Raw genomic sequence first — 10,350 nt, 5'->3', positions numbered from 1 at the left:
CAACTCGATTGCTCGAAATCGAAAAAATGGCTTAGGGGGGCGAGAAGCACTTCTTGGGGGGACGAGAAGGACATTGTATTTTTCTTTATTCACTTTTTCACACTTTGCGTGGTTCGAACCTCATCAAATTTTACAATCTGGGAGGAGAGGTACTGAAATACCCGAATCCCAAGTTTTGTCTTCCTCGGTTAACCACAAGTACACTTTAACGGCCTTTTCCAGAAATGGCGGTTTGGGGGGGCGAGAAGGACGCATGCTCGCGGATTTAATTAGAAAAGTCACCCTTTCGACTTTGATTTAGGCTAGCCCAGCATGTTTTCGTGTATGGGAACGATGCAGCTTCCCTCCCACCAGATATTGTGAGTTTCGCGCCAAAACGGGATTTTCTGTTCAAACTTGAAAAACCGTTAAAATTTAGCATTTTTTATGCATTTCAAATGGAGAATCAAACGTTTCCCGTGACTCGAAGTTACACCCACTGCTTACTTTACCGTCACGTTGTCTTCCAGCCTCCTTCACCTACCACCCTGAGTTAGGCGTTAGCGCGATTCACCGGCTGGAGCCAGTTTCAACGCTTGTTTAGGGGCGAAAGTGCTGGCTGCTGGGGACGAAATCCGCCATTTTCCAAGATGGAGGCCGCGTTTTTGGAAATATCTCAAAATGGCATTTACCTTTTTTTGTTCTCTTGACTTGATCTAGGTCTGTGTAAAATTTCATCTCGATTGCTCGAAATCGAAAAAATGGCTTAGGGGGGCGAGAAGCACTTCTTGGGGGGACGAGAAGGACATTGTCTTTTTCTTTATTCACTTTTTCACACTTTGCTTGGTTCGAACCTCATCAAATTTTACAATCTGGGAGGAGAGGTACTGAAATACCCGAATCCCAAGTTTTGTCTTCCTCGGTTAACCACAAGTACACTTTAACGGCCTTTTCCAGAAATGGCGGTTTGGGGGGGCGAGAAGGACGCATGCTCGCGGATTTAATTAGAAAAGTCACCCTTTCGACTTTGATTTTGGTTAGCCATGCATGTTTTCGTGTATGGTAACGATGTAGCTTCCATCCTAAGAAATTATTTGAGTTTCGCGCCAAAACGGGATTTCCTGTTCAAACTTGAAAAACCGTTAAAATTTAGCATTTTTTATGCATTTCAAATGGAGAATCAAACGTTTCCCGTGACTCGAAGTTACACCCACTGCTTACTTTACCGTCACGTTGTCTTCCAGCCTCCTTCACCTACCACCCTGAGTTAGGCGTTAGCGCGATTCACCGGCTGGAGCCAGTTTCAACGCTTGTTTAGGGGCGAAAGTGCTGGCTGTTGGGGACGAAATCCGCCATTTTCCAAGATGGAGGCCGCGTTTTTGGAAATATCTCAAAATGGCATTTACCTTTTTTTGTTCTCTTGACTTGATCTAGGTCTGTGTAAAATTTCAACTCGATTGCTCGAAATCGAAAAAATGGCTTAGGGGGGCGAGAAGCACTTCTTGGGGGGACGAGAAGGACATTGTCTTTTTCTTTATTCACTTTTTCACACTTTGCGTGGTTCGAACCTCATCAAATTTTACAATCTGGGAGGAGAGGTACTGAGTTACCAGAATCCCAAGTTTTGTCTTCCTCGGTTAACCACAAGTACACTTTAACAGCCTTTTCCAGAAATGGCGGTTTGGGGGGGCGAGAAGGACGCATGCTCGCGGATTTAATTAGAAAAGTCACCCTTTCGACTTTGATTTTGGTTAGCCATGCATGTTTTCGTGTATGGTAACGATGTAGCTTCCATCCTAAGAAATTATTTGAGTTTCGCGCCAAAACGGGATTTTCTGTTCAAACTTGAAAAACCGTTAAAATTTAGCATTTTCATGCATTTCAAATGGAGAATCAAACGTTTCCCGTGACTCGAACACTCCACCCACTGCTTAATTTACCGTCACGTTGTCTTCACCTACCACCCTGCGTTAGGCGTTAGCGCGATGCGTCTGCTGGAACCAGTTTGAAAGGGTGTTCAGGGGCGGAGGTGCATGTCGCTGGGGACGAAATCCGCCATTTTCCAAGATGGAGGCCGCGTTTTTGGAAATATCTCAAAATGGCATTTACCTTTTTTTGTTCTCTTGGCTTGATCTAGGTCTGTGTAAAATTTCAACTCGATTGCTCGAAATCGAAAAAATGGCTTAGGGGGGCGAGAAGCACTTCTTGGGGGGACGAGAAGGACATTGTCTTTTTCTTTATTCACTTTTTCACACTTTGCGTGGTTCGAACCTCATCAAATTTTACAATCTGGGAGGAGAGGTACTGAAATACCCGAATCCCAAGTTTTGTCTTCCTCGGTTAACCACAAGTACACTTTAACGGCCTTTTCCAGAAATGGCGGTTTGGGGGGGCGAGAAGGACGCATGCTCGCGGATTTAATTAGAAAAGTCACCCTTTCGACTTTGATTTTGGTTAGCCCTGCATGTTTTCGTGTATGGTAACGATGTAGCTTCCATCCTAAGAAATTATTTGAGTTTCGCGCCAAAACGGGATTTCCTGTTCAAACTTGAAAAACCGTTAAAATTTAGCATTTTTCATGCATTTCCAATGGAGAATCAAACGTTTCCCGTGACTCGAACACTCCACCCACTGCTTAATTTACCGTCACGTTGTCTTCACCTACCACTCTGCGTTAGGCGTTAGCGCGATGCGTCTGCTGGAACCAGTTTGAAAGGGTGTTCAGGGGCGGAGGTGCAGGTCGCTGGGGACGAAATCCGCCATTTTCCAAGATGGCCGCCGCGGTTTTAAAGAAATCTCAAAATAGCATTCGAAACTTTTATTCCTTTGACCTGGGCTACCTTCGTGCCGAATTTTGATTCCCTAGCTCGGAGTTGAAAATTCTTGAAAAAATTTTTCTAAGTCCAAAAACATATAGAAAACAGCGATTTTGAGTTTCGGGAGTTTTTTTTTCATTATCTACATGCATATACGATTCTTTTAAAGAGATAAAAAAAAATGAGGTTTCATGATTTTAGGGTGAAGAGTGACCGAATATTAGCCGTTTTCTCTTTGGGGGGTGGGAGGTAGCTGGGTGACTTGACTCAAGTCATTCCCAGTTTGGGTATAATAACGGCAATGGACGTAAGGGTGGCCGAGAAAGAAGTTAGGCTGGGAAAACGTATCACATGTGAAGTAACACGGAATTGGCACCAAAGATACTTGGGGGGTTTAAGGTATCTGGGTGACTTGACACAAGTCTTTCCCAGTTTGGGTATAATAACGGCAATGGACTTAGGGGTGCCCAAGAAAGAAGTGAGGCTGGGAAAACGTATCACATGTGAAGTAACACGGAATTGGCACCAAAGGTACTTGGGGGGTTTAAGGTATCTGGGTGACTTGACACAAGTCTTTCCCAGTTTGGGTATAATAACGGCAATGGACTTAGGGGTGCCCGAGAAAGAAGTGAGGCTGGGAAAACGTATCACATGTGTGGAAACACGGAATTGGCACCAAAGATACGGGGGGGGGTTTAAGGTATCTGGGTGACTTGACACAAGTCTTTCCCAGTTTGGGTATAATAACGGCAATGGACGTAGGGGTGCCCAAGAAAGAAGTGAGGCTGGGAAAACAGAAAGAGAAATAAGGTTTTCCCAAAGCTTTACTCTTTGACTTTAGACAATCTTGGAGCTTGCGTGAATTGAGGAGGAGAGGTGGAAAGCTCCATGGTTTATACATAGCGAATCAATTGTTAAAGAACCTTAGGGGAGTAAGTGCCCTGTGAGTATGTGGCGACCACAGGGCGAAAGAGCAAGTTGGGTCCGCTTGCGAGTCACGGAGAGATGGAGCAACCACCTGCGAGGACGATGGAACTTGGCTGGAACCACGCTTGCATTTCGTGATAGATTGCTCTGTCTGGGAAAAGAGAAGAATGATAGAGTTTTCCCAGTGTGCTTGCACAAAAGGGCAATACTTGCAGAAGGAACCGCATGTGTATTGAGTCTGGGAGAAGTGTGTGAGAAAGAGAAGTTTCCCAGGCTGTTACCGTATATCGGTATGTAGAGCGTTAACCTTTGAGCATGAGACTCTAGTCGCATAGAAGCAAAGAGAAATAAGGTTTTCCCAAAGCTTTACTCTTTGACTTTAGACAAGCTTGGAGCTTGCGTGAATTGAGGAAGAGAGGTGGAAAGCTCCATGGTTTACACATAGCGAATCAATTGTTATAGAACCTTAGGGGAGTAAGTGCCCTGTGAGTATGTGGCGACCACAGGGCGAAAGAGCAAGTTGGGTCCGCTTGCGAGTCACGGAGAGATGGAGCAACCACCTACGAGGGCGATGGAACTTGGCTGGAACCACGCTTGCATTTCGTGATAGATTGCTCTGTCTGGGAAAAGAGAAGAATGATTGAGTCTTCCCAGCGTGCTTGCACCAAAGGGCAATACCTGCATAAGGAACCGCATGTGTATTGAGTCTGGGAGAAGTGTGTGAGAAAGATGTTTCCCAGGCTGTTACCGTATATCGGTATTTAGACCGTCAAACGTTGAGCTTGCGACTAAAGTCGCATAGAAGCAAAGAGAAAGCTTTTCCCAAGCTATTACTCTTTGACTTTAGTTGAGCTTGCATCTGTTGCTTAATGTAACTATAGAGGTGCAAGTTTGCATGGTTAAAAAAGAGTAAATCAATTCATATTGATATATGGTGGGAATGGTGGCTCTCGTGCTTTCAATGCATGCTCTTGAGCGATGCCCTGTGCATTACGTGGCGAGCACAGGGCGATACAGCACCTTTGCACAATTTGCGAATCACGATGAGATGGAACTACCACCTCCGAGGGTGAAGGAGCTTGGCTTGAACCACGCTTGCATTTCGTGATAGATTGCTCTGTCTGGGAAAAGAGAAGAATGATTGAGTCTTCCCAGTGTGCTTGCACAAAAGGGCAATACCTGCAGAAGGAACCGCATGTGTATTGAGTCTGGGAGAAGTGTGTGAGAAAGATGTTTCCCAGGCTGTTACCGTATATCGGTATTTAGACCGTCAAACGTTGAGCTTGCGACTAAAGTCGCATAGAAGCAAAGAGAAAGCTTTTCCCAAGCTATTACTCTTTGACTTTAGTTGAGCTTGCATCTGTTGCTTAATGTAACTATAGAGGTGCAAGTTTGCATGGTTAAAAAAGAGTAAATCAATTCATATTGATATATGGTGGGAATGGTGGCTCTCGTGCTTGCTAAGCTTGCTCTTGAGCGATGCCCTGTGCATTACGTGGCGAGCACAGGGCGATACAGCACCTTCGCAGAGGCTGCGAGTCACGATGAGATGGAACTACCACCTCCGAGGGCGAAGGAGCTTGGCTGGAACCACGCTTGTACTTTCAGATATATTTGTCTGTCTGGGCGAAGTTAAGGAGTTGTGTGTTTCCCAGTCTCTTACCGTATATCGGTACATAGACCGTCATTCAATGAGCAAAATACTCTAGTCGCAAAGGGAAAGTTTTCCCAAGCTACTACTCTTTGACTTTAGTTGAGCTTGCATCTGTTGCTTGACGTAACGATAGAGGTGCAAGTTTGCATGGTTAAAAAAGAGTAAATCAATTCATATTGATATATGGTGGGAATGGTGGCTCTCGTGCTTGCTAAGCTTGCTCTTGAGCGATGCCCTGTGCATTACGTGGCGAGCACAGGGCGATACAGCACCTTCGCAGAGGCTGCGAGTCACGATGAGATGGAACTACCACCTCCGAGGGCGAAGGAGCTTGGCTGGAACCACGCTTGTACTTTCAGATAGATTTGTCTGTCTGGGCGAAGTTAAGGAGTTGTGTGTTTCCCAGTCTCTTACCGTATATCGGTACATAGACCGTCATTCAATGAGCAAAAGACTCTAGTCGCAAAGGGAAAGTTTTCCCAAGCTACTACTCTTTGACTTTAGTTGAGCTTGCATCTGTTGCTTGATGTAACGATAGAGGTGCAAGTTTGCATGGTTAAAAAAGAGTAAATCAATTCATATTGATGTATGGTGGGAATGGTGGCTCTCGTGCTTGCTAGGCATGCTCTTGAGCGTGCCCTGTGCATTACGTGGCGAGCACAGGGCAATATAGCAAGCTTGTCCCACTTGCGAGTCACGTTGAGGTGAAGCAACCACCTCAGAGGTGCATGGACCTCGGTTCAGGCATCTAGTCTAATTCGAACCCAACTGTTCACCCGCCACGCAAGCAACCGGGGAGGTAGGTATACCAATCGGTATCAATGCCTTCACTGTCGGTCAACCGCCGGTTGCAATTTCGTGGATGGAGTAGGGATCATTCTTTCGGATGAGACCCGAAGCGAACGTTAGCTATGCGTTCAAAGGCAACCCCACTCACGTGGGAAGTTGGGGTTCGAATTGTTTTCCGAAAAGCATTGATGTATTCATAGTTTTCGGAAAATTCACGGCACCCATCTTTGTTTCTGCACCGTGTACGAGTAAGTGACAGAGCCGCGCAAGCGGGAAGGTAGCCTTCCTTGGAAGATTGGTTGAACCTGAACCAAGTTTGTTGCTACTAACTTGTCAGCCCTCGTACACGGTGGTTCGCCTCCGACACGTGACGTAACCGTTTGTGCTCTTCCGAACGCATGTAGGTTGAGCATCAGACACCTTGAATTGACTTACCCACCCTAGTGGGGAAGCTTAGCTTACCTCGGGAACTCCGGCTCATCCGAACGACTCTAGGATGAAGCCTGCACCGAGGTTAAGCATGGCATGTCAAATTAAGGTGCCTCTCAAGCGGATAACTTGCCTACCTCTGTTCTTCCGAACGTCTCTAGGCTGAGCACTCTGAGGGAAAGCAAGGTAAAACGTCAACCGTCGGAAGCCGAGCGAGTTAAGAGAACCGGTCCTGCGGGAGCACTTGCCCACCTCTGGAACTCCGGCTCATCCGAACGAATGTAGGATGAAGCCTGCACCGAGTTAAAGCAATTCATTTTGTCAGCCCTCGCTGCCGAGAAGTGACGAGACGTCAATCGCCGGCGATTGCCTACCTCGGGAACTCCGGCTCATCCTAAAAGAAACTAGGTTGAAGCCTGCACCGTGGGAAAGCAAGGAACGCCGACGTTTTGACGGTAACTCGCCCACCTCCTCTCTTCCAAACGACTCTAGGTAGAGGGTGGGTGGGATAGTGAGCTACTTTTTCACATTTCGGTTAGCGGGAAGTGACACAAGGTACCCGACCGGTGTTCGCTTGCCTCCCTTGGGAACTCCGGTTCATCCGAACGACTCTAGGATGAAACCTGCACCAAGGGAAAGCAAGCTAGCTCTCTCTTTTCTCTCCCGGTGACGGCGATGCCTTCTCCGGTTTGCGTTGCATCGTTTCTGAAGTTGACCCGTCCGCTCTGCTTACTTCGGGAACTCCGGCTCGACCGAACGACTCTAAGTCGAAGCCTGCACCGAAGGAAAGCAGCGTACGTGCCAGCCTCCGTGGCGAGACAACCTAAACCCGAAGGTTCCCGAGAACTTAGTACGGGTGTCCGTCGAAGCGTGCGTTCTCCGGAGCGCCGTCTTGAGTGGCTGCCTGTTGCCGTACAGGCACGGCTGTTCGCTGGGAGCTCCCAGCCTCCCAGGCAAGGAACCAAAACGCGGGCACGGTGCCAATCGAAGAAGTCGTTTCGCCGTTCCCGCGCGCAAACGAACGTCTCGAAGTTTCCAGCTTTATAGAAAGTGGAACTACGTAGACCTCTAACCGAAGTAGTGGGAGTAGTATAATTATGTTTTCTGGTAAGCGGTGTAACCTGTCGTTCTTCAAGCGTCAGTGTTGCGTTGCCTAAGTTAGTGGCGAGCCGCTTTCCTCGCTTAAAACATGGCACTCTGCCTCGCGCGAGTGCTGCATACGCACCGTATGCACCGTACCCTGGTTGATCCTGCCAGTAGTCATATGCTCGTCTCAAAGCCTAAGCCATGCATGTCTCAGTACAGACTTTACCAAAGTGAAACCGCGAATGGCTCATTACATCAGTTATGGTTCCTTAGATCGTACGCATCCTACTTGGATACCTGTGGCAATTCCAGAGCTAATACATGCTCACGGTGTCTCCGGCCGGGCAACCGGACGGGGTGCCGTTACCATTCAAAAGACCAAACGGTCCGCTTCTGCGGTCCGACTCATTTGGTGACTCTAAGTAACCTCTAGGCAGATCGCACGGTCAAGCACCGGCGACGCATCTATCAAATGTCTGCCTCATCACACTGTGGATGGTGGGTTATTGGCCCACCATGGTGATTACGGGTAACGGGGAATCAGGGTTCGATTCCGGAGAGGGAGCCTGAGAAACGGCTACCACATCTATGGAAGGCAGCAGGCACGCAAATTACCCACTCCCGGCACGGGGAGGTAGTGACGAAAAATAACGATGCGGGACTCATCCGAGGCCCCGTAATCGGAATGGATCCACCCTAAACAGTTGGGTGAACCTATCGGAGTGCAAGTCTGGTGCCAGCAGACGCGGTAAGTCCAGCTCCGATAGCGTATACTAAAGTTGCTGCGGTTAAAAAGCTCGTAGTTGGATCTGGGTCTCGGGCGGTCGGTTCGCCGTCAGGCGTTCAACTGGCCGTACCGGACGTCTTCTCGGTTTCCCCGGTCTGCTCTTCACCGAGTGGACCGGGGGATTCCGGGACGTTTACTTTGAACAAATTAAAGTGCTCAAAGCAGGCTATTCGCCTGGATGCTCCTTGCATGGAATAATGGAACAGGACCTCGGTTCTCTCTGTTGGTTTTCGAACCAGAGGTAATGATTAAAAGGGATTGACGGGGGCTTGAGTATTGCGAGGGGAGAGGTGAAATTCTAGGATCCTCGCAAGACTACCTACAGCGAAAGCATTTGCCAAGAATGTCTTCATTAATCAAGAACGAAAGTTAGAGGTTCGAAGGCGATTAGATACCGCCCTAGTTCTAACCATAAACGATGCCATCCAGCGATGCGCAAGGTTCAAGAACACCGTGCGCGCAGCCCCCGGGAAACCTGAGATTTCGGGTTCCGGGGGGAGTATGGTTGCAAAGCTGAAACTTAAAGGAATTGACGGAAGGGCACCACAAGGCGTGGGACGTGCGGCTCAACTTGACTCAACACGGCAAACTTACCAGGCCCGGACACCGCAAGGATTGACAGATTGAGAGCTCTCTCGTGATTCGGTGGATGGTGGTGCATGGCCGATTTTAGTTGGTGGAGCGATTTGTCTGCTTGATTGCGATAACGAACGAGACTCCTGCCTATTAACTAGGCGTCGGGGTATGTGTTCCCCCGGCGCATCAAACCTCTTCTTAGAGGGACCGGTTGTCGCAAGCAGCAAGAGTGGGAGCTAAATCAGGTCAGTGATGCCCTTCGATGCCCTGGGCCGCACGCGCGTCACACTGAAGGAGACAACGCGTCTTCCCCTGCCGAGAGGTACGGGTAACCGCTGAACCTCCTTCGTGATAGGGACCGGGGATTGCAATTATTCCCCGCGAACGAGGAATGCCCAGTAAGCGCGAGTCATCAGCTCGCGTTGATCGAGTCCCTGCCCTTTGTGCACACCGCCCGTCGATGCATCCGATCGAGTGATACGGTGAGGCCTTTGGACCGGCGCCCTGCGGGGGTTCCACCTTCCGCAGGAACCGTCGGGAAGACGGCCGAACCTGGTCACTTAGAGGAAGCAAAAGTCGTAACAAGGTTTGGGTAGGAGAACCTGCCCAAGGATCATTACCGTACGGTATATCCGCTTCTTCACCTTGTCTTCCATCCGCGAGTGCGTCGAAGGGGGACTAAAACTCCCGGAGCCGGCGGATGGTACTTAACAGGGGTAGGTGAGACTCGACCTTTAAAGGTATCGCCCCGCTAAAACATGCACCCGAACCCCGTCTCGAGGCCTTGGAGACGGGGGGGTAGGTATCATCCGGGGAGGCTCGCGAGGGCGCTTCCCGATGAACAGACACATCATTCCGCCGAAGTGCGACCTGTCGCACTTCAGCAAACCACAAACAACCCCAGGCGGGGGATCACTTGGCTCGTGGGTCGATGAAGAACGCAGCTAGCTGCGAGTCAATTTGCGATCTGCAAAACAGAGAGCATCGACGGTTTCGAATGCACATTGCGGCCCGGGTCTTTACCTGGGTCGGTCCTGGTTGAGTGTCGGAAGTTTCTAAATGACACACGTGCTCTTGCGAGCACAGCGCGTGTAACAGCACGCCACGAAAGTCTCGCGGCCGCCTCTCTCAGCGAGGTAAGAGCGGTCGCAAGGTCGAATCCGAAACAGGATCATTAGGAGTCGGCCTTGAGGTCGTCTTCTCGGAGGACTCCATTCTAGTACAAGAATTGGAAAGACCGGTCTACGGATCCGCGCGTGCGTGGAAGGGGCCTCGAAGGAGCGGGGTGATCCCGGAGCAGTCCGTAT

General features: G+C 49.1%; 2 non-coding genes across 2 annotated transcripts; both read left to right on the top strand.

Annotated features, from left to right (window-relative positions):
* The first annotated feature begins 7,831 nt into the window (after positions 1-7,831).
* On the top strand, positions 7,832-9,662 carry LOC145982279 (small subunit ribosomal RNA). Its single transcript, XR_014441038.1, has one exon. It is a non-coding gene; the product is annotated as a small subunit ribosomal RNA (ribosomal RNA).
* A 277-nt stretch (positions 9,663-9,939) lies between these two features.
* On the top strand, positions 9,940-10,091 carry LOC145982278 (5.8S ribosomal RNA). Its single transcript, XR_014441037.1, has one exon. It is a non-coding gene; the product is annotated as a 5.8S ribosomal RNA (ribosomal RNA).
* Positions 10,092-10,350: the final 259 nt, after the last annotated feature.

Source organism: Lepisma saccharinum, unplaced genomic scaffold (assembly GCF_977018435.1).
Source record: "Lepisma saccharinum unplaced genomic scaffold, izLepSacc3.1 HAP1_SCAFFOLD_44, whole genome shotgun sequence".
Lineage (NCBI taxonomy): Eukaryota > Metazoa > Arthropoda > Insecta > Zygentoma > Lepismatidae > Lepisma > Lepisma saccharinum.
This window is presented reverse-complemented; position numbering and strand designations above follow the sequence as displayed.